The sequence below is a fragment of the Canis lupus genome, chromosome 11 (assembly GCF_003254725.2).
Source record: "Canis lupus dingo isolate Sandy chromosome 11, ASM325472v2, whole genome shotgun sequence".
Classification (NCBI taxonomy): Eukaryota; Metazoa; Chordata; class Mammalia; order Carnivora; family Canidae; genus Canis; species Canis lupus.
In genome coordinates this window covers 40,047,028-40,072,252 of record NC_064253.1, presented here as the reverse complement: position 1 = coordinate 40,072,252, position 25,225 = coordinate 40,047,028, and the positions used below count along the sequence as shown (strand labels likewise).

Genomic DNA, 25,225 nt, shown 5'->3' with positions numbered 1-25,225 from the left:
TAAGTTGATATATTAGTGTTCTCCAGAGAAACAGAACCAATAGGAAATAGATGAAGATGTAGATATAGATGAGATTTATTACAGGATTGGCTCATGCAATTATGAAAGCCAACAAGTCCCATGATCTGCCATCTGCAACCTGGAGAACCAGGAAAGCTGGTGATATAATTCAGTCTGAGCCCAATAGTCTATGAATGGGAGTGGGGATGGGTGGAGGGATGCCAATGGTGTACTGAATCCGAAAATTCGAGAATCAGGAGTGTCAACCCTCATCCAAAGGCAGGAGAAGCTGGATGTCTTAGTTCCAGCAGAGAGAGAAATTTGCCCTGGCTCTGCTTTCTCATTCTATTCAGGCCTTTAATGGGTTAGATGATGTCCATCCACACTGGTGAGGGATCTTCTTTACCCTTTTTATTGATTCAAATGTTAATTTCTTCCAAAGACACTTTAACAGACATGCCCAGAAATAACATTTTACTGGCTATCTGGGCATCTCTTAGCCCAATCAAATGGACACATAAAATTAACCATCACAGTAAGTCATGCAGTTATTATGTAGGGATCCAAAACCAAGCAGTCTGGTTCTAGAACCTATATTCTTGTCTCACCGCATTTCTGCTTCCTCTTTCCCTACTTTCCTCTATGGATTTATGGAGGTTGTGTCAAACAGAATGGGATCTCTCAGGATGGTGTGTTGATGGGGCCAGACCCTCTTTCTCCTTTGGTCCCCTTCCTGCACCTACAGAACTGGATGGGCACTGTCTATGTGCTGTCCATTCTTACCTCAAGGCATGATTTGGCCTTTTAAATATCTCATGAAAAATTTTTGATAGCTATAGAAATATAAATGCATATATCGAAGTATCAGTAAATAGGTATGAAAAGGTTGAATGCAAAAGCAGTTGGAGACAGCAAAACAAACATAGGGTAAACATAGGATAAAGGAAGATTCTGGCTGATGGGGTAAAAGGCCAAAAACAGTCCTAAACTGCCAGAAAATCCATTCAAAAACTATTTCAGAGGAAGATCAATATTTACAACCCTATAATCCTTTCACAATGTATACATGTATCAAATCATCATGTTGTATACTTTATATATCTTATAATGTTATTTATCAATTATACCTCAATAAAGCTGAATAAAACCAATAAATATGGATTAACCAATATTTAATATAGTCCTTTTGTGCTTCACCTACATTTTCATCCTTAGGTTACAAAGCGGATTTTTTTAAAGAATTTATTTATTTATTCATGAGAGACAGAGAGAGAGGCAGAGACACAGGCAGAGGGAGAAGCAGGCTTATGCAGGGAGTCCGACGTGGACTAGATGACAACTCATCTTCCAGGATCATGTCCTGGACTGAAGGCAGCGCTAAACCGCTGAGCCACCAGGGCTGCCCACGAAGTGGATTTTAAAGGCAATCAAAATCTTGCAATATGGCTTACAAAAAATAGAAAGAAAAATTAATAAAAAGTGGGACAAGGAAATAAAAATATGCTAGTTATTGGGCTAATACATTAATAGCATTTTTAAGTTTATTTGCTTAGAATATTCAAAATTGACCTCTAAAAGGATCCTTATGAGTTAAAAAATACTGGTTATTTAACTTAATCCATTATTCAACTATTTCAACAAACATCTGTTGATATGCTTTCCACAAAGAGAGACATTTTTAGACAAATATAAACTAAGCTTTTGCCACCAACAATCATAAGTAGAATAAGTGCTAAAGAATGTGACTGAGCTGAGCACCAAGAGGTTCTTAGGTGGAAGGTCTGTTTTAGGTCAATAAATGATGGTTAAGACAAAACAAATTTAAACCCCTATAAACCAGATAATTCAGCAATTGCACTTGTCAAAGTTAACCTCGACCATTAGGTGGTCATTTGTGATATGAGAAGCCCTGGAGCCTTCTCCATGCCTCAAAATACATTTACAGAACTAGAAATTCTTCCAGTAAAAATTCATTCTTTTGAACCAGAAGGGTTTTCTGCCACCAAGCAATTATTTCTGGACTTATCTCCAGGCACCAAACAGTGTTCACCCTCTCTTGCACCTGTGGATCTCTCCATGACTTTCCAACATGGACCACTCCATGCCTTTGCTAATGTCTTTGTCTCTCTTCCTGGACGGTGTTCTCCAACTCATTTCCTGTTGAACTAAGTATTCTCAAGAATGTCCAGGGCTTTTCACTACCTTCCTCATTCTCAAAGACATGATTCCTTCTAGAATTTTCTGAAGAATTTTATTATAACTCATCACGCTATATTATATTTTATGGCTATTATCATACTACTAGACTTCCTTGTTCCCTTCGTGGTCTTTTTGTAATGTCTAGATATGAGCATCTTGAAGGCAGGAGTGCTAGCTTCTTTCCTTTCTTGTTTCTGTATCCCTAGTGTTTAACACAATATCCTACACATGACCCATCTTCAATAAAATTAGAAGGAGAAATGGAAACTGTTAGCAGCTTTAGAGTGTTTAGAGTCTTAAGAGTTGACAGCACATGCAGGAACTGAGAATAGGCTGGTGTGATGGTACTTGTAATCCTAAAAGCAATGGCATTCTTCAAACACAGAGAGTACATCAAGCTCTGTCTTAAGCATTTAACATGAATCAGCAAAGAACTGAGGCCTAGAGGGCTATATTAACTGCCTCAGATTGAAGGGGGTAAATCTGTTCCAAACCTTGGCAGCCTAGCTTCAGCACTGGTACTCTCCATCACTCTGATTTTCTACCTAAAGAGGAAAAGAGGAGTATCATGAGTATGAACAAGGTGAGCAGAATTAAACAGGGGCTAGGAGACCAAAGACATATTTCACACATTCCACAATTCTGGTTTTTGTTGGAAGGAAAAAAAACAACTAACAAAAATCTCAATGTACATAAACCTATTGGAAGGACTCTGACATACAAGTTTGTGATAAAGCACAATTAGCTAAAACAAAGCCTTGAAAACCATCCCAAATATCTAAACAAGCATTTTACCCAGAAAGAGTCATTCTTGATTGAAACAAGGACAAACAACATACCTAAAGGAAGGAAAGCCACTATGGGCCATGCAATAGAAAATGTAAACTAAGGCAAGGACATTCACAGCTTTGTTTCCACTTAACTGATTGTTGGTCCTTCATAGGAGATAGTTCGAATCTATCACAATTCTAAAATTGAAATGTGCATCACCATCCAAAGACACTACAAAGTTTTGTTTATTATTAAGAAGTAATAAACAGATAGTGGAAAAGACCACAAGAAAGTAGCAAGACTCTGAAATGTTGTACAAAAACAAGTCTTCCACAGATATAAAAATTCAGAGATGTAGAATCTGTGCAACCAGAGGTGATCCATATCCTGGCTCTCTCTGAGGAAGGAGTGACACTATGAATGGGCTACCATGACCAGCTGGAGCTTGCCAGGTTGAGCCTTAGTGATACTTCTTTCTAGTACTGCCTGTTCTCTGGACTGTCTCTTTCAAAGGAGGAATAACTGGGAGATTTTGCAATATTTAGAAAACCAAGGAGGCAGATTTCCTCTGAGATGTCTCAAGGACAGAAGCAACTTCAGATTCCTCCAGGTTTCAAATATTGACCAGGTTCCAAAGGAAAGTGCTGTCCCAGCTATCCGAGAAATGCTACAGCAGGTCCTCAACACTTTCAGCCTCAGTGTCTCCCAATCTCCATGGAATGAAAGCATGTAGAGAAACTCCTAAGTGGACTTTATCAGCAAACAGAGAAGACAGAGGCATGCCTGGAGCAAGGAACTGGGCAGAAGGATCATTCCTCCTCACAGAGGGAGGATTGCAGACTCAGAATAAAGAATTATTTCCAAGGGATCCATGACTATTTGCAAGACCAAAAGTATAGTAACTGTACCTGGGATGTCATCCATGTAGAAAACCAAAGGTGTTTTTTGTTCATGGAGCAGCTTACCAGAAGACTTCAGGACCAATAGGTCATTCACATAACTAATTTGGAGCTGATTGCTAGTATCATTTTTTTTAATTTTATTTTTTATTTTTTTTAATTTTTATTTATTTTTTAGTATCATTTTAGATATCTCCTCAAACCAGTGTGATATTTCTAAGCAACTTTTTCTTTCTTCTTTCTATGACTTAGGGTAATCTTGTCAGTCAATTTTCTGGATTGATAATTTTATCAATTACTCTTGGGGTGCCTGGATGACTCAATTGGTTAAGCATCTGCCTTGGGCTCAGGTCATGATCCTCCCTGCTCAGCAGGGAGTCTGCTTCTCCCTCTCTCTCTGTCCATCCTCCCCAGTTGTGCTCTCTCTCTCAAATAAATAAATAAAATCTTATCATTTGCAAATATTCATTTAATGGATTAGTTTATTAAAATCAACTAAATATTTATTATTAAAATAGTAATATATTTGATGATTCTATGTAAAACATTATTTTAAAATTAAATGATTCTTTTATTTCATTTTTACCATCAAATCTTCTAAATTCAGTGTTCTTATAACTGTGCAAAGGATCATCTTCAGACTGCTTCATTTAACAGAGAAAATAGTCATGTTAAACTATCTTTAAGATCATTTCACAATGCCGAAGGAAAGAATGTCTTGATAGTAGGACTATCAGCCAACAAAGAAGATTGTGGCAGCGATGAAAAATGTGGCAATTTCGATTCTCAGTAAGTCCTAAACTTGAGCAAGAGCAGAACATGTCTTGCACCCTAGCCATCATCCCAATCTTGAGCATGCCTATCTTATATTTTGGATGTCAAATGTGATTTTGTAAGAGAATGAGAACAAAGAAAAGCATGGGAAAAGTGATGGTAGTGGCTAAGAAAAAATGAGGGAAGGGAAGAAAGGTGGAGCAGGAATTTCTGAGATGCCCTCTTACTGTGTCTCTGCACATTGACAAGTGTGTAAAGCCCCCGAGGATGGTTGCTTCCCTTTCTTAGACTTCTTGTCTTCCACTTAAGCCCATCGGTGATAATTATCAATCATTGATGTCTATTAAATCAGTGTCATCTTCAAGTTTATGTGAAACATGGGGCCACATTCTCAATATCACGATTCATGCAGGGAAACTTGGACTCAGACATATAGAGAGGCATGTTCACATGGAGGCAGAGACTGGAGTAATGCATCTGTAAGTTAATGGAATAGCAAGCTTTGCTAGGGGCCACCAGAAGCTAGGAAGACGGCAAGGAAGGATCCTCCCTTATAGTCTTCAGAGAGAAGATAGTCCTGCCAACAACTTGATTTTGTATTTTTCACCCCCAGAACTGGAAGGGAATACATTGCTTTTGTTTTAAGCCACCTAGCTTGTGATACATTGTTTTGGCAGCCCTAGGAAGCCAATACTGTCACCTTGGTCCACTCTGCTCAGTGTCCACACATTGACCCAACTCATCATGTAGCCAGTGGTGGCCTCTCACTGATCATAAACTTCTCCTGCAGTACCATGCTCTCCCACATTCCCACAATCAGTTTTCTATGTGTTCATCTCTCTCACTACACTGATAGAGAATATGCATCATTCTTACCTTGGTTTTGAGTGGAGAGAAAAACAGTCTCAGAAAAGCCCACTAATCAGAGATGGTACCCATGGGAGTAATCAACTGGTTTTTGTGGTCTCTTAGTGCTTCCACCTTTCAAATGTTCCTGTTGCTAAGTTAAGAGTTAACACCTCTCCTGTGTGCACATCAAAAGTCGTGTGCTGCCTCAGAAACAGCTTGTGGCACTTCTTAAAGGCTCTGAAAGCTTTTGTTTATTTGTCAGTGTGTTTAATAGAGAATATATGCCATATATAGATTTATAGGATTTAAGATTCAGTGTTTTTTTTAAAGATTTATTTATTTATTTGAGAGAGAGAGAGAATTGAGTAGTAGAAGCAGAGGGAGAAGCAGATTCCCTGCTGAGCAAGAAGCCTGATGCAGAGCTCAATCACAGGACCCTGAGATCATGTCCTGAATTGAAAGCAGATGCTCAACCAACTAAGCCACATAGGCACTTCTACAGGATTTAAGATTTAGATTATAATATAATTCAGCAGTAAAATAAAAGTAACGTTAATTTGATCTTTTAAAAAATATTATTTCAGAAGACATTTACAAATTCTATACACAATGCCTTGGGATCCATATCTTCGAAACTAATTTTCAAAGAAATACAAATGTAGTCAGAGCAACAGTTGGAAATGTCTTTGGTTATTAGATTAAAAAAATCATTGACAATATGTTAAAAGTTGTTTTTTAAGAACTAAGAGCTAATTAAAATCCTAGGGGCATGTGCCTAAATATACATGTTTCTAAGTTTCAAAACCAAGGACTGATGATCACAACAGAGGCAGAGTGAGGAAGAATGAGCACATGACTTGGGTCAGAAAATCCAGCTCACAGAGCAACTGGGTGGCTCAGTTGGTTGAGTGTCTAACTCTTGATTTCTACTCAAGTCATGATCTCAGGGTCATGAGTTTGAACTCTAGGTTGGGCTCTGCACTTGCAGGGTCTGCTTGAGATTCACTTCCTCTTCCTCTGCCTCTTCCCCCACTCTCACACTCTCTCTAAATAAATAAATACATACATACAATCTTTTTCAAAAAATCCAGCTTTCAGTAAGTACCAAGTCTTGACCACCGTTTACTATGTGACTGGACAGTCACAATCCCTCTGAGGCTCATTTGCCTTGAGCCTAAAGACCTTATCAATATTATCTACCCTTCCTACTCATGAGCGAGATTAAATGGGATATCATATATAAAAATACTTTACCATATACAAACATATGGTAAAAATATCATATACAGAAATATAAAAATATGTTGAATATAATGTGAATCTTAAAACCCCTACAAAAAAATACATATTTAAGCCAATTCAAAAAATTATTTTTGTATTATTTACCTCCAGATTTTTTTAAACCATAATAAAACCTAACCAACTTAAACATATTTATTTAAGAACCAATAAGTTTATTTCTTTTTTTTAAGATTTTATTTATTTATTTATTTATTTATTTATTTATTTATTTGACACAGAGAGAGAGGCAGAGACACAGGTAGAAGGAGAAGCCGACTCCCTGCAGGGAGCCTTATGTGGGATTCAATTCCAGGACCCTGGGATCACACCCTGAGCAGAAGGCAGATGCTCAACCACTAAGCCACCCAGGCATCCCCCAATAAGTTTATTTCAAGAGGGACAATCTTCATCCCATTATAGCTTCCATCAGGTTGAGGTGATACTTACTTGTTACACAGAGTTAACATGTCAATTCTTATTAATTAGTAGCAAAAATATCTTAGCACCAAAATGGATGTATCACACTTTGCAAATTATGTATTTTAATTAAAAATTTATTGAATTTCAGCTATAATAGTGTGCCAGGCACTGTGCCAAGTGTGTGTGTGTCTGCATGCACACATGGGCACACACACACTCACACACACACACACCCCAAACAAAATCAAATTTATTCCCCACCACAATGCTGAGTAGTTAGAACTATTACTTTATAGATGAGGAAACTAGAGTGTAAAGCGATGAGTTCCTTACCTAAAAGGTATCTCTGGTAGTAACTGCAACTCAACTATTGTATTCATATTATTTTTGAAATGATATTTAACATACTTTAGACAATATATTGTTGTAGTTATCATTTTAAAGATTTTTCTCTTCCCTCATTAACATTATCTTGGTGGCTAATAGGATAAGTGTCCAACTCTTGATTTCTCCTCAGTTTGTGATCTTGGGTTGTGAGATCAAGCCCCGTGTGGGGCTCTGTGCTCAGTGCAGAATCTGCTTGAGATTCTGTCTCCATCTCACAATAAATAAAAATCTCCTCCTTTGCTTGTGTGCACTCTCTCCTTCTCTCAATAAATAAAATCTTTAAAAAAAATCATCATCTTTTAAAATACACTCTAACATTGTGGGGATTATATCCACCTTCAGCAATACCCAAACAGCACTATTGTGGATATTTTCCCAGATACAACAAAGGGTAAGTCCAACCAGCATAAGCCCTCCTGGATGCTGATGGACCTCAGGGAGCTAAGCTTACACACCCCTGCCTGCACTCCTGCCTCCCCACAGGTGGGGACAGTGAGATCACAAACACTTCAAAGATGAAATCAATCACATTCGGGTATAGCTGTCAAATCACCAAAGTAAAAAATGCTAAATATCTAATCACCAAAGATCTCACCACAGTATGTTTTTGGAAAAGTTAATAGTTTTCCCATCGGAATATTTCTGATGCTCAAAGGAATTTTTGAACATGTTTCCTCTCTGAGAGAGAAGGAGCCTTAGTTCAGAAAGAACAGAGATGAGAATGTGAGGATCCTTCCCTCTCCTGCTCAAGATAGTATCCTAGCTCCATTTATTAAATAAATTTAATCACTTTGTCTTCACAGCACTCTTACCCGTGGGTCTTAAAATGTGCATAGTCTCCCAAATGTGGAGAAAAACTTCCCTTGATAATGATATTCAGGATTTTCCTGGAATAGGATTCTTTACCAACCCCAAGGAATTGTTATGGGGTTACCTGCCAATATTCTTAATGATAGCTATTTCAAAGAACATTGAACACGTTTCAGGGGGAGCTACTCCTCTCTTGGCATCATGCCAGGTTGGGGGTGGGGTGGGGAGCCAGTACAAAGATTCCAGGGCTCAGAAAGCTCAAAGTATGAAGAAGAGGTATGCACACAAATCACTCTAGGACATGGTCAGTGTAAAGCCTGAAATGAGAAAGAAGATACAGAGAGGGGGAAATCTCTTTAGGCTAGAGGCAGAGGACATCAGTGGACCACAGAGAGCTTAAAGAGCAAGAAGTGGTTAATAACGCCAAGGGAAGGAGAAAGCCCAGGAAGATAGGGTCCAAAGGCAGGCCAAGTTGGCTGTGAATGGAAGGGGAGAGATAAGGCAACACCTGGAGTGAAAGCACAGTCCAGGAAGAGGAGTATATTAGTTGTGTCTTTATGTGCCTTGAGGGTGATAGATTCAATTTCTTTAATATGACAGCTGCCCAGAAAATGGGATGGTGATGGATGGGTATCTGAACAGCTTCAGATGTAATTAAATTAAGTTGTAGGGGAAAACACATCCTCTGGAGCACAGGCTGGAATTTAAGATTAGTGTAAAGACTAGCCAGTGTTCTGTTTGTTTAGTAGATAGCACCTTCTAGAATTCTGAAGCACATTCTTAAATTCAGCATCTAAAAAGCAATTTTGTGTGTAAAGGTAGTTTTTAAATCCCTAGAATTGGCCTGAGTTGAAATCTTAGCTTGGTGGCATGCTGGCAGCGTTAATTCCGGGTAAGTTACTTAAGTTATCTACATTCCAGTTTCCTCATCTGTAACATGGAGATATTAATACTCTATCCATCATAGCTTTGCTGGAGGAACAAGGGAGTTAACTCACATTCAGAATAGAGTGTTCAGAATAGAGACTAGCAATTCAACCATCAATATATATAGCTATCCTTATGATTATTCTACTTATTAATATAATGATTTGATCTTGTTTTGGTTATAGTTCTCATAAACATAAGGCAGTTTCTTTACTTCATTTTACATATGAAGCAAAATGTGTGAATGATTTGCTTTAAGGCTTCCTCCTAGCCAGAATTAGAACAAAGCTCCCAAACCTTCACTCATACACACCTTAGTCTCTGTTTAATATGAACAAATCTTTACACCAAGGGCTTCAAGACAGTCTGAAATTATTTTATACAGAACTGAAGTAATAAACATACGTGTGTATGTGTATATTAAGTCTTCTACATATCACATCTGCACTGAGTCATAAGTTTCACAAAAGTTAGATAAAATCTAATTGCATTACAGCAAAAAATAATAACAGTAGAAGTAAGAAATATTGAAATGTAGTGAAACATCCAAACTGATATTCATAATCAGCCCTACACTCTATGTGGGCTTAAGAGGGCTATGGTAAGAGTATGAACAAAACTGCAAAAATAATACCAAGGTTCTATGCAAGAAACACACCAGTGAAGCCATTGTCATGATTTTTCACTTACAGAAGAGTCACAACACACCTGTCCATCCTTGAAACACCAGCCCTTAGCACCTTGTATGGCACAAAGTTGGCCCATGACACACGCCAGTTTGTTGAATTGAATGGGAAGGTAAGCCAAAGAGTTGAAAATACTCTAAACTCCGCTTTGAAAATTGGCAGAAGTATTATATATCCACTGAATACAGAAAGCAAGTGGAAATATTCAACAGATTGATAATCTGTAGCCACAGAGGAGATAATTCTAAACAGTAGATAAAAACAAAAATCAGTTTTATTAAGTATTGGGAGACACTAAATAATTGCAATTTGAGGAGTAGATTTCTTTTTCATACTGTACATAAACTAAAATAAGACAGCAACAACTTCAGTTTCCCAAGGTCAGCTGAGACACAAAAGGAAGGGAGAATGCAGAGGAAAAGGAATAACACTCATGTGGAGGTAGATGCTAAGCAAAATATGGTAGCGATTCATTCCTTCATTGATTCATTCATATATGCCAGCTCCCCCTCATTCCAAGAGCTCTTAAAGGAGTCAGTGTGGACAGCATAATATAATAAGCTTTATCTGTAACTGTGACTAAGTGTTTGGTAAAGGGTTACATTATATTTAAAGTTTGACTTTAAAAGTCAGGAAAATAGGGACTCCTGGGTGGCTCAGTGGTTGGGTGCCTGCCTTTGGCTCAGGGCGTGATCCTGGAGTCCTGGGATCAAGTCCTGCATCGGGCTCCCTGCGTGGAGCCTGCTTCTTCTCCCTCTGCCTGTGTCTCTGCCTCTCTCTGTGTCTCATGAATAGATAATTTTTTTAAAAAGTCAGGGAAATAGATGTTATATTTTACAACAATTTCTATCAAAAATCTTTACTTTTTCTTTTAAATTCCTGTGATGGAAGATTAAGTTGTTAGTAATGTAAAAAACTAGCCTGTATAGCTGATTCTGATTCTGCCCATGATGAAATCATTAGTATCCCACCACAAACCATCAGAAACTCAACAAAATACATCAATCAATTGTTTTCAGCACTGGACAAGAGACAATGTGCAGCTATGATTCTTAAGAGAACAGGCAGGGGTCCTTGGGAGGCTCAGTCGGGTAAGCTGTTAAGCGTTTGCCTTCAGCTCAGGTCTTGATCCCAGGGTCCTGGAATTGAGCCCCACCTCAGGCTCCCTGCTCAGCAGGGAACCTGTTTCTCTCTCTCCCTCTGCCTGCTGCTTATCCCCACCCCTGCCTCCTGCTTGTGCTCCCCCTGTCAGATAAATAAATAAAACTTTTTTAAAAACAAGCAAAATGAAGTACACATTCACACTTGTTTTTTGCCTGAAGGCACTCCCCAAATTGTGGTACCAGGAAGTAAATCCCAGAGAGTAGTAGTCTTGCTGGGCAGAGAAAAAGAGATCGGAGTTTGAGGCTGCCTGAAGTGGTTGGGAGCTGTCCTATAAAAACTGGAAGAGAAAAGAGTGCCTGGGTGGCTCAGTCACTTAGGTGTCTGCCTTCAGCTCAGGTTGTGATCCCAGGGTCCTGGGATCGAGTTCCTCATTGTGGGGGGGGAGGTCCCTGCTCAGCAGGGAGTCTGCTTCTCCCTCTCTCTCAGCCTCTCCTCCTGCTCATGCTTTCTCTCTCAAATAAATAAAATCTTTAAAAAAAAATTGGAAGGGCAAGAGAGCTATGTGCAGAGATAGAGGTCCAAATGTTTGCAGAGGCATCTCCTTGTGCATTTTGCCAGGGCAAGGGTCTGCAATACCTGGCTGTCAACAGCTACTGAATGCTGTACACCACACAGAAATGCCAGACCTTTTCCAACAGAGGAGGATTTTGGAGTTCCAACCACCTAGAGTAGAAAGACCTCACTAAATACCATGGTTATTTAGCTGAGACCCAAGAAAGGTCATGCCCTAGAAGGGCTATTCTAACCCTCCAGTCATGACTATTTCAGACCTTGAAATACAAAGATAAAGTCTTAAAAGCAATAATAAAGAAAAGATGCACAACATACAGGAAACAATAAGAATTACTGATGGCATCTCACCAAAACAATGTAAGCCAGAAGGCCACAAAAGGATATTTTTTAAGTACCAAAAGTAAACAAATAGCAATAACAACCTATTAACCAAGGATTCTCTATATAGAAAAACATCTTTTAGAAATAAGGTGAAGGGAGGCTGGGCAGTGTAGTTGGTTAAACATTCAACTCTTGATTTTGGCTCAAGTCATGACCTCAGGGTCATGGGATCAATCCCCATGTTGGGCTCCACACTCAGCATGGAATCAGCTTGAGATTCTCTCTCCTTCTCCCTCTACCCCTCTCACTGCACATACAATCTCTCTTTCTCTAAAATAAATAAATCTTCAAAAAATAAAAATGAGGTGAAATAAAGAAAAAACAGAGAATTCATTACTATAAGGCCTATATTACAGGAAATAGTTTTTAAAGTTCTTAAGGATAAAGAGAAATAGTATTAGATGACAATAAGAATCTATGTGAGGAAATAAAGAATCACAAAAATGGTAAATATATAGTAAATACAAAGGCCTTTCCTCATTTTAAATTTATTTAGAAGAGAATTGACTCCCTAATATACACACACACACAACTTATTGTGGGAGTTATCATGTATGTAGAAGTAAAATGTATGACAGAAAGAAATAGCAGAAATAATAAGAGAGGGAATAATCCCGTTTTAAGTTTCTTACAACACATGTGATGTGATATAATATGAATCCAATGTAGATTATCATAGGTTAAGGATATATATGATAATTCTTAAGCAACCACTAAAATATAAACAAAAATAGAGCCAAAAAGGTAATACAGGAGATGAAATGAAATCCCCAAAAGTACTTGGTAATTCCAAAAATGTCAGGCAAGGAGAAAAAAAGATTAAGCAGGGCAATTAGAAAAGGCAAAAGATGGCAGGTATTAACCCAACCATTAGCAATAATTGCATTAAGTGTAAACTAAATAATTAAAAGGCAAAGATTGTCGGACTGGGTAATAAAGCAAGACCCAACTATATGCTGCTTACAAAAGACACGTTTTATTTTTTTTAAAGATTTTATTTATTTATTCATGAGAGACACAGAGAGAGAGAGAGAGGCAGAGACACAGGCAGAGGGAGAAGTAGGCTCCCTGTAGGGAGCCTGATGTGGGACTTGATCCCAAGATTTCGGGATCATGCCCTGAGCCAAAGGGCAGACCTCAACCACTGAGTCGCCCAGGTGTCCCAAGACACACTTTAAATATAAATTAAAAAATAGGCTAAAAGGAAAAGCATGGAAAAGGAGATACCAAGCAGACACTTATAAGTGATAAAGCTAATGTAACTGTATTACTATCAAAGTAGATTTCAAGCTTAACAAAATATTAGCAAATGAATCTATTAATAAGGATGATATATCATGACTTAGTGTGGGGTTTAGCCCAGTATAAGGTTAGTTCATCACATTAACAAATATAGTTTCAATCTGTTGGCATTGTTTTGATACCTTCAGCCACACAAAAACATTTTCTATAATCCTGACTGAACAGCTCTTCTAACACCTAGGTTGTCCAAATCATCTTCTAAATTTTACAACTTGTTTTTATGGCTTTTTTCTTTACGTTTAATTTTTTAATCCACTTGGAATTTACATTTTTATGTGGTATGTGATAGAGTTTCATCTTTTTTTTCCCTCTGGATAGATTAACCAGGTGTGCCAGCCATTTAGTAAATATGTGATCCTTTTCCCACTGAGTTGAAATTTCAACTTTGTCAAACATTGAGTTCCTAAATATGTTAAAATCCATTTCTGGGACCTTCATTGTTTTCCCTTGTTTTGTCGTTTGTTCTTCTACCAATATAGTGTTTTATGATGTATTTTATTGCTGGGTAATGCAAATCCTTCTCAATATTCCTCTTTTTTAATTACTTTCTTGGCTATTCTTAAATATTTCTCTGTATGGGCTTTAAGAGTATTTTATTCAATAAAAAAATCTCCTTAGGATTCTAATTGGAATTACCTTTCATTTATTGATCAATTTGGGAAAATTTTAATTTGGGGGCTATTAAGGATTCTATCTAAAAACATGGTCTGTTTCTCCATTTGTTTCATTTTTTAAATATCCTACAATAAGATTTTATAGCTTCCTTCTTAAGAATCTGTATCTTTCTTCTTTATTTCTAGATATCTTTACTTTTGTTACTATTATGAATGGATTTATAATCTTGTCTTCTTTTTAATTGATTATTGTTTTTATAGAGAAAGGATTTGTAAATCTTTTTAAAATTAAGGCTCCTTTCTGGCCTCTTGGAAATGTGGGATGAGATCAGCCAGCCCTAGAAAGGCAAGCCTAGCTCACAGGATCATCAGGATGAATCAGGACCAGTCCCAAATTTTGTTGTAAATCTCTGCCTCCTGGTGGCTCCCTTACCTAGCTACTCTCTGATTTGAGTGCTTCTGCAGTTTTTTTCTGTTCTTCCTTGGCTGAATTCTATTTGCCCTCTATCCAGTGCCACCCCTGCCCCTAAAGCAAGTCTCAGGTGTTGGGGGCCAGCACATGACTGGATTTGTCCTCTCTTACAGGAAGGCTAACAGACACCACCCAAGCAGTCTCAAGCTATATGGGATAAGACTTTTATACCAGCAATATAAAAGAACTAACCATCTTCACAATGGCCTTAAAAGTAACATATGCAGTAAAGATTATTCTTAATGAATAATCATTATGAATTTTAAGAGTGGCCATTTCAATGTGGTTATATTGGGCTAATAAACTTTATAAATTAACAGACTAAATCTCAATGCAGGGTTAGCCTCAGCAATGACGTGAAGTAATTTTCTTTATCTTCCCTTGACCCTGGTACCTAATGTGCTAATAATACAATTTAGCCATCTTGTTTTCCCCTACTGCTGCACCCTAAAAAGACCCAATCCTTGCCTACGCTTAATACCCTTAGCTGGAGACAAGGAAATCAGATTTTTCTGTCTGCACAATAGGCCAACACGGCCTAGAACACCTGTCTCCACTTCCTGCTTCTGTCCAGCCAATCCTTATTTAGAGAACCAACCATTTCGTACCTGGGTTTAACCTTGGCTTTTTGACCCGGCCCCTATCAGGCCCTCTTCACTTCTGAATCTGCCTCTGTTCCTCCCCACAGTGGTCTCCATCCTAACCATCCACTTCTTTTCTTTTTTTTTTCCTCAAAGATTTTTATTTATTTATTCATGAGAAATACAGAAAGGCAGAGACATGGGCAGAGAGAGAAGCAGGCTCCCTGCAGGGACCCTGATGAGGGACTTGATCTCAAGACTCCTGGATCACGACCTGAACCAAAGGCAGATGCTCAACCACCGAGCCACCTAAGTGCGCCCATCTACTTATTTTCTATGACTCCTTCCCAATTCAGAACATGTGCTGAACATTCTTGCCGGAGTTCTAGCTCCTGAATTTTATTTCATTCATTTCAAAATTCCTTTGTCTACCAGAGCTGATCCTTCTCCAACCATCACAACCACTGCCACCCCTGCACTCCAACACATACACCTGTTCCATCTTCCATAAGTTTCTACCAAATTTGACAGGCTGTATCCAGGGCTCTACCTTTAAACTGCTGGAAGAAGTCATCTGCTGGGCTTGCAGAACCCTGGCCTCATTCTTATCTGAAGCTTGACGGTGATCTCATTTGATCCTCACATGAGAAGCAGGCTAGGGTCTGCAATATGACTTTCGCTCTAGAAACAAAGGAGATGAGTTTCAGAGACATTACTACTTGTCCAGTATCACACAGAAGTAAAATCTAGACTTAAACACTGGTCTTCAGACTGAAAACTTCTTGTTTCCTGAAACTGTTTCTTCCTGTTTCTAAGCATACTTTAAAAAAAAAAAAAAAAGCAGCCATTTGAAAATACCTTGAGGTTGGAGACCATAGCTTTTTGTCTCTAAATTCATTCTCTCTCTCAAATATCTTAATAAGGGCCCACTTAGCACAAGGTCATGCAAAAATATTTTTGATAAGCACACAATAAATCTGTGGAAAGTATATACAAACAGCAGAATGAAAATATAAACCAATGCATGAATAAGGAAGTAAGAACATTAACATCGCTTACAGCCGATGGCTTTTCTAGAAACAGTTTTTACAGAGAACACATATTTGAGATATGGAATAAATCATGGGTTTATAGAATATTAGAACCAGATCATAAAGATCTTTATGGTCTTTTTATCTAATTCCCTTCAAATGACAGAATTTCAACATTGAGAAGGCAATAGGGAGTAAAGCAATCTGAGGTGTAAGCCCTTTTTCTTTGTTCATCAGAAACCGATTATGCAAGGAAAGAATCTTTTCGTCATTTTTCTTTTGGGACTAGCATTTCCTACCATTATTCAGCTATGTAAATGCACAATATGAGCTATCTTCGTCTATTTAAACAGCCACTGTAATTCAATAACTTTTAGGTAAGTTGATATTTAAGTGCTTAGATTGTTTCTTTTAACTTTATTCCTTTTGTTTTGGACTTTCCTTATTCAAAAAGTGATTACAAAAGACATTGCTGGTTTTTCTTCTTCACTTTCTGTATATCATACAGTCTTAAATTCTTAAAGCCTAATCCATTTTTAAAATCTTTTACCTTAGAACACCAAAAAGCAATCGTGCCTTCAAAAGTGATTTAAATGCTAATGATTATAATGTTATTTAATGAGATCAATATAGAAGTGATCTTTTTGAAACTATTTATATCTGCAGCCCAAATAATATTTTCATCATTGCAAAATTAAATCTTATCTCAAAAATTATCATACTAAGTTGGTTTTCTGTGGGTGACTCCTCTAGTTTATAAAGTGAATTGATCTAAGAAAAGCAATTCTCAGTAATCACAGACAATGGCACGGAGCAAGAATGTATAGAAATGAAAACTGTATGTGAATTTAAATAAAACCTGAACTGTAAATAACAGTTTTGAAATATACTAATGTGATTTTCTCTTTTGCATTTCTTTGTATGTGACCTTCTTCCTAGCCTGCCAGAGGCATTCTTTTGCCTCAGGAGATTTGGGCTGGTTGTAGTAAGACTGCCAAGGTATAGAACGAGTCTCAGCCTTTATCTATCAAAGTGGCCTTTCCAGTTCCTAGTGAGGCCATGGTTTTGAGAGCCACACTTTGTCAGGAGGAAAAAGAATTCCTAAATTCCCCAAGGCTCCTTTCATGATAGCAAAACTTGGAGAGCTATGGATTGAGTTTTACAATAAGCCACAGGGAAAGAAAATTTAGTATATATGTCGGTTAGTGAAGACATACCTGTCTCGGGAATTAGCAGGGAGATTCCTAGGATAGGGGGAAAGAGAGATTCTTTTAAAAGGAAGCTATAGTACGAAAATATCTAGAGCCAAAGCCCATTTCTTTCTCTGCCTCCCACCCCCAACTTCTTGTCCCAGGTATAAACCAAATCACAAAGCAGGGCAGGGACTTGGGGAGGACAGGAGGTTGCAAAATAAGGAGCTGCTTCCTTTCAGGCAGGCAATGCTGACAGGGTGTATCTGCTTAAAGTCTGCACCCTAAGGGCTGACTAGCCTCATCAAGTCCCCACTCTACTACAAAGATGGTCGTAGAAATATCCTGAGTGACATAGAAGAATCAGAGCCATTGGCGTAGTACCCTAGTTTCTCAGACAGATGCTGGAAAGCCTGTAGGCTCTGAGAGCAGCATCACATTCAGCCCAGTGCTGTGTCCAGCATGATGTGGGAAAGATAGGGAGATGCCTACATCATGAGCCTGAAATAATGTGACTGATTCCTCACAGCTTACTCCAAAAGTTTCCACATGACCCCTGTGAAAGTTAATAGAAGGAAAATCCCAGAAGGAAATCTCAATGAGGATGGAGTTGGGAGGCTGGCAGGGGTACACTCATGCCTTACCATTTGCAAACATAAAGGACAAGACATATCTTGCAGATGGGTATGAACTTACCATCCCAGCAGGGGGAAGAAAGGCTGCCCTCTTCCCTGGCACCTGCCCAGCCAATGAGAGACATTCACAACTTAGCCAATGAAACTCCCAGTTTACTCCAATGGACTTTATGTTTCTAACAGCTTTCCCAACATCCCCCTGTCCTCTATAAAAGAGCCTTCCTTTCCTTGGTTGGAGGCAGTCCCCTATATAGTTTTGCTGTAGCTTGCTCTGCTTGGGCTGCAATTCTCTGCCATTCTCCAAAAAACCTCACTTTGCAGGTAAGATAACCGGCAATTTTATCTTTTTATTTTTTATTTTTTGGCAATTTCATTTTTTAAGGTTAACATCACTCAGTGATTGGAAGTGGGATCTAGAGAAGACCCCCAACAACTCTGAGGCTGGTGAGCAAACAGGTGTGAGTACCAGCAGAGCCCTTGGACTCACTGCTTTCTGTTCTACCCTGCCATCTGAGGGTCATATTTCTCCTGGATTTTGGGCAGCTCTCTCTCCAGGCCTTATCTGGGATGTGTTTTAAGGCCTTGGGGTTTTCTTTCTCTGAGGATATTGGTTTGGCCTTCAGCCTGACTCCTTTTCAGAACCAGACTATTTCTGTCAGAACTGCTGATCTTTGGTCTGATTTCTTTGGAACTGGATTGTTCCTCTAGGAACTGGGCTGGCCTTTGGCCTGATTCCTTCTGGAACCATGCTGCTCCTGGTGCAACTCTCCTGTTTAGGAAGTTTTCTCTTTGCTGTAGAGAAAATCCTCTAAGAGGAGCACCTGGGTGGCTCAGTGGTTGAGTGTCTGCCTTTGGCTTAGGTCATGATCCTGAGGTTCTGGGATTGAGTCCTGCATTAGGCTCCTCGCATGGAGCCTGCTTCTCCCTCTGCCTATGTCTCTGGCCACCCCCTCTCTCTGTCTCTCATGAATAAATAAATAAAATCTTAAAAAAAAAACAAAACCTCTAAGAAATGGGATTCCAGTCATCAAAATGCTTTGAGGGTACCCTCGCCCCAAATCGCCCAACTAGACTCTGGCCAGTTTTATGTTGAAAAGCTATGGCTCCTCAGTGTGCATATTTATAATCAAGTGGACTGATTTAACCAAAAGTAATCTAGAGCTTCAGTGGCCTTTAAGGGGAATTTTGATCTTCCCAAACTTGTTTTACTCAAGATTAAATTAGAAAGCCATGGCTCCCAAACCAACAACCCCAAACCTGAATGGGATGCCTATCTGAAAAGGTACCTTGAGGCTTCCAGATGTTTTGAGGATCCTAAGTTTGCCTCTGCAAAATACCTGCAGCAAACAATTGAAGGGAGTCAAAATGGTTCCTGAGGACTTTTTCCCCATCTCCCATCTTCTTTGTCCTCAGGCATGTGGCAGCCGACTTGTGCTCAGCGCCCCACCCCAGCACCATGCTATTTTCTTCTCTTTGCCAAACTTCCCATCTCCTCCATTTCTCACCCTACTTGTTCTTGAAAGTATGAAAACCTGCCTCCTTAAAATTAAGTCTGCTGAGGATCTAAACAAAACTCAAGTTTCTTATGTTACCCAGGCTAAGGCTGAATTGTGAGCCATAGTTAATGAGTTTCCTAAAATGACTGACGACTCCCGTAAGTTTGCTGAAGAGTTTAATCTAGTTATTCCAATTTACCAACCTGATTTCTCAGATTTATATCAGTTAGCCCACAAGCTTATTGATGAGGACCAGACTAAACATTGGATGAAACTAGCCAGAAGGGAACATTCTGAAGGAAATTTAGAGAAACTCCTGACTTTTTTTTTTTTTTTCTTTTTTGGTAAGTAATCTCTACCTTCAACATGGAGCTTGAACTGAGGACCCTGAGATCAAGAGTTGCACTATTTACCAGCTGAGCCAGCCAGGTGCCCCCAAGCCCCTAACTTTTTTAAAAAATTGGATGGATGGATGGATGGATGGATGGATGGATGGATGGATGAAGGTGAGGGAGAAAGAGACAGAATCTTAAGCAGCCTTCACACCCAGCATAGAGCCCGAGTCAGGGCTTGATCTCCCAACCCTAAGATCATGACCTAAGCTGATATCAAGAGCTGGATGTTTAACTGGGATGAGCTACCCTGGCACCCAACGAAACCCTTAACTTTTGACAAGATGGTGGAGCACTGGCTGGAAAGCTCCACCAAGAAATTACAATAGCTTTTCCCATGCCTGCTGATTGGAACAAAATTCAGGCTTGCACACAAAAGCCTGATGAATTTGTTCATGACTGTTACAGTCAACTCCAAATAGTCTTTGAAGAATATTCTGGTCTTTAGATGTTGAGTCCATCCAGGTAGCATTTAACTCTAAGATTATTAACTGGTTGAACTGGGATATTTCTCTTTTAGCTAGGACCAGAATGGAATGGGAAATTACCATTCCAGATTTAGTTAATTTGGCAAACCAGCTCACTTACAACCTAGATAAGTCACCTAAAAGAAAGACTGCTAGGGGTTCCTGGGTGGCTCGGCCAGTTAAGCATCCTGCTCTTGATTTTGGCTCAGGTCATGATCTCAGAGTATGAGATCAAGCCCCTCGTCTGGCTCCAAGCCCAAAGATCTCTCTCCCTCTGCCACTACACTCTCCCCCCTCCTCTCTAAAAGAAACAAAACCCCACTAAAATTGTCAATTTTCAACTCCACCAAATGAAGGTCCCTAAATAAAACGAAAACCTCTTCATTTCTGCTGTTATTGCAAAGATTCAGGGCATTGAAAAAACAAACTGTCACAAATTTAAGTGCTCCATGCTCAGAGAAACCAGTCTCCAGATTGGGAATGAATCTCCCTCTGTCCATGTTGACACCAGAGCTCCACTCTCGATGCTGAACCCCAATGCTGTAAATCAGCCCCTGCTCAAAGTACCAAAACAGTTCAGATGTTGGAGGTCCTCTAATCAACTTCTATGGGTTCCTGTCTCTGAACCTACTCCCTTTTGTCTAAGCCCTTTGAGAAATACACACTCTTCTCCTTAGTTCCTCTGGCCCTATTCATTCAATGACCCGACATTTCTTAGAAAAGTATCTTGCCTGAATTTCTCCCAAAAGGGGGAAATAATTCTAGATTTTGATGGAAATAATCAAAATAGCCAACCAGGGGAATTCAACGACACTTTGACATCTTTTATTCATTTTTATTGGATCAGCTACCATCCTGTTTATGAACAAAATCCTCACCTGATATTGGCAGATTCCACAGTGCACTTCCCATCAAGATTCAAATAGATCCCTCAAAACCTCTTCTATAATTAACATGCTATTAATAAAAAGGTGCTTGAAGGCATCAAGCCGGTAATAGAAGATTAAAAGTGTTAGGGCCTCATTTTCTCCTGCACTAGTCCCCCCTACTACTAGTGTACCCATGAGAAAACTCAGTGGCTGACAGTGGAGGTCTGTCCAGCACCTCTAAGCAATAAATAACATTGTTATCTCTTGGCACTGTGTTGTTCTCATCCCCCATACACTAGGGACATCCATTTGTACTGAAAGTAAATATTTCACTGTAAGTAACCTATGCAGTGCCTGTTTTAGTATTCCAGTTGATCAGGATAGTCCATTTGCTTTCAGGTGGGAGGAAGGGAAATACACTTAGAGAGTAATGCCCCAGGGTCTCACTGAGAGTCCTTCTTATTTTTCACAAACCTTAAAGGCTGATTTGGATGATAGATGATTGTCTGCAGATTCTTCTAGTTACAATACACAGATGAGTTGCTTCCTTGCCCTCCTTCTCAAACCTGTTCACAGGAAGATAGCATCTACTCGTTAAAACTTTTGGCTTTAAAGGGACATAAAGTTTCCAAAGAAAATTTATTTGCTCAAACCCAGGTTTAATACTTGGGGTATCTAATCTCAAATCAAGGTCTATATTTGGATCCAGATGAAACCCCTCATGACCGCTTAATGCTGACAAGTTACCTTTTGAATACCCATGACAATGTACAGGAAACTCCTTAAACATATGCAGATTTTCCATGGTTTACTGGTGGTTCTTATTTAAAGGATAAAATTGGAAAATATCATGCTGGATATGCTCTTGAAACTCCTTTTGAAGTCACCGAAACAGTGCCTTTACATTTGGTCACTTTAGCCATAGAGACTGAATTGATACCATTACTTGACTTTAGCCAAGGCTAAAACCACAGACATCCATACTGATAGCTGGTAGACCTTTGGGGTAACTCATGACATTGGAATATTATGGAAACAATGAAATGTCCTTCCCTCTGATGGGAATGAAATTTAAAATGGCTTCTATGTCCAAAATTTATTAGATGCTTTGCTTTTTGTCTAATGCTTTGGCTATTACAGTCCCTGGGCATTCCAGATTCAACTCCCAGAGTAATCTACTTCACTAATATTTCTGCAAAAAGTGCTGCTCTCAAGGAAACCAGTAGCCAGATCCCTATTTGGATTCTTTGGATCCCTGGTCCAAAGGGATTGCTCTCCCAGCATCATTTGGAAAAATGGACAAAAGACATCCAGCAATTGGCCCCAGAGAGAGAAAAGCAATACGGAAATCTAATCATTGTTGGCTCAATAAAAAGAAAATACTGGTTTGGGCCAAATAACAATCTGCCCTTGACAATAAAAATCTAAAATTCCCAATTCTTACCACTGTATCTGCGTTAAACTATCAGACTATTGACAAAATCATGGCAATAATGAGCCAATATTGGTGGTGAGAAATTGATGAGACTCCAAAAATTGCCTACCTCACTTGTCCCACCTGTCCAAAGTATATTCCAAGGAAACGTATTTATACACATGGATCATACACCTTCTCCCTCTCATGGATAAATGTTTTAGTCTTGGTTTATATGTTTTCTCACTAGATCCAAACTTTCTCCTGTAGACAAGCCAATGCTGCTTCTGTCAGAAAAGATTAGCTCTATCTGGGAACCCATTTTACTAGTCAGGTGGTTTGATAAGCCTTTGCTATTTGACCAGTTTTAGAATACTTCCCTTGTACATACCATCCTCAATCCTCAGGGTTAGTCACATGTACTAAAGGGCACTATTGAGACTCAGTTGGCAAAATCTGTAGAGACCCTCCAAATACCTTGGCCAAAAGCATTGCCATTGGTCTTCTAAATCACAGATATATCCCTTGGGAACTCATAGACTCTTGGCCTTTGAGAGAGTCACAGGTTGTCTAATACACTTGGCCCCTGCCTTCTTTGGCTCATGGTTGATAAAAGGAAATATAATTCAATAGCATAAAGGCCTAATATTGCTTCTATTAAAAATAACCACGCTTTGACAGAGCAATCTTCTGGGAGATGATGACCTTAAGGATCACATCTTGCAACCTAGAGACTTCTGTTGAGAAAGACACCTCCAGAGAAACTCTTCTACCTCACTGGAAAGACTTGTATCAGAAACTGCTAACTAACCCTTGTGCCATCAAACTCCAGGGTATAGACTCTTAGATTCATCTGACATATTTAAATGAAGCACCAAACCCTGGCTGGACTCACATACCATCTGGTGGCCTGAAAGGAAAGATTTCCTGGAATTGAAGCAGATGCCATCTGATGAGACTCTTTCCCAAGATGTCTGGGCCAGGCCTGTACACCTTTTTCTTACTGTTGCTTTCTCTCTTTTCTGGAAAGACAATGCCCCTGCCTGCATTTCTCAAGCCCTTGTAAGAGGAAGGAACCTCTTATTTTGTTTATGGCCTTTTGGAAACAGCCTCATCATGATCCCAGGACAGTTTAATTTTTCATTTGCTTTTTTTTGAAGGGTTAGAAGGTTCAGAACTCACAAAGGTCTTCTTTAATCTAAACTATTAACTGGCTTTGGATTCTTATCCAGATTGATGTCCTCTGAATGTATAAACTTACAGGCTGTATTATCCATAACACATTTAGTTACAAACATCTTTTGAGATGTCATCTCTTGAGAAGACAATACTGCATTCAAATGTCTTTGAAATTTTGCTTTTTTTGCAAAAAGTTCATCAGCTATTGTTTCATGTTTATACTTGCACCATATCTTCCCAAACATACTTGCTTAATTCTTTCAGTGGGCTCTTGGAGTATTCACTGTTTTGCTTTCATAGTTACTTTAAGTGGATACTTCCAGAAGGCACACATGTCTTCGGAGTTGCCTTGAATAGGGAAAAGCTCTCTCCCCTAAGTCAGGATAAGTGTCAATAAATATTTCAGTTGGCTACTTGCAGACCTGGTGGCCTGGTCTAGAACCATGTGATAATTTGGAATTGCTGTTACTTCTATTTTGTATGATTAAGTTTTGTATTTTGTTGCCTACAAAACTTGTTAAAAATTATGTACCCAATAAGGTGATGCTGGCTCAATGCTTTGGGATGATGTTGAGAAGGTATGAACTTTAGGTGGGAGTACCTGAGAGTTTCTTCCTCCTAACCATCCTTGTTAACTCAGATGTGGCCTTACATCTTCTAATTGCTATGCACTTTCCCCTGAAAATAGGACGTGACACCCAGGAAAGGTCCCTCCTGGCACTGAGGGACAAAACCACTAAATATGGAAAACCTTACTGTCAATCCACAATGCTTTCGAAGATCTTGATCAAAAGGGGGAATGTGAAAATTAATCATGGAAATCTCATTTAGAATGGAGTTGGGAAGTTAGCAGGGGAAATTCTCTCTCGTGCTCTACCACTCATTGCCAGTAGCAACCCCAGCAGGAAGACACAGACTTTGCATATGAATATTACTCTACTATCCCAGCAGAAGGAAGAAAGTCTTTATTCCTGCCCTGGCAATAGTCCAGCCAATGAGATCGGTCACAACTCAGCCAATGAGAAGCCACTATATTTCAAACTCCCAGTTTCCTCCAATGGACTTTTTGTTTATAACAGCCTTTCCAGCTCCCCACTTTCCTCTATAAAAGAGCATTTACCCTTGTTTGGCAAACTTGCCTATTGTTTCACCTTCGCTTGCTTTTTGCAGATTATAGTTCTATGCTATTCCAAATAAGCCCACTTTTTTGCTGGTAAACTAACTGGCACTGTTCTTTTTTAATGTTAACACCCTTCAGGAGGGTAGGAAATCAAGAGGGAAGGGAAGGACCAGCAGAGGCCTTGGAGGTAGAAAAGTAGGCTGACAAGACAAGGACAAAAAATGAGGCAACGTGGTGAGGGAATGGTCATAATCAACAACACGTGGGTTCATTTTGACGTCAAGCGATCCAGTGAGGACACTGCGCTTGCACAGGGCCCTCGAGGTTCTAAATGACAACCCAAGGACCTGTGTGTATAAGTGAGACCAGTCTTCACCGCCTAGGGATTGTGTGAACTTGCCC

At 39.2% G+C, this 25,225-nt stretch overlaps 1 long non-coding RNA gene across 1 annotated transcript; it reads right to left on the bottom strand.

The window, feature by feature from the left end:
- Nucleotides 1–2,406: 2,406 nt before the first annotated feature.
- On the bottom strand, nucleotides 2,407–24,708 carry LOC112649769 (uncharacterized). Its single transcript, XR_003129726.2, has 7 exons — nucleotides 24,460–24,708; nucleotides 21,585–21,676; nucleotides 19,173–19,223; nucleotides 17,948–17,989; nucleotides 17,279–17,305; nucleotides 15,581–15,711; nucleotides 2,407–2,744 (listed from the first exon to the last, which is right to left on the bottom strand). It is a non-coding gene; the product is annotated as an uncharacterized LOC112649769 (long non-coding RNA).
- Between the last annotated feature and the right edge of the window lie 517 nt (nucleotides 24,709–25,225).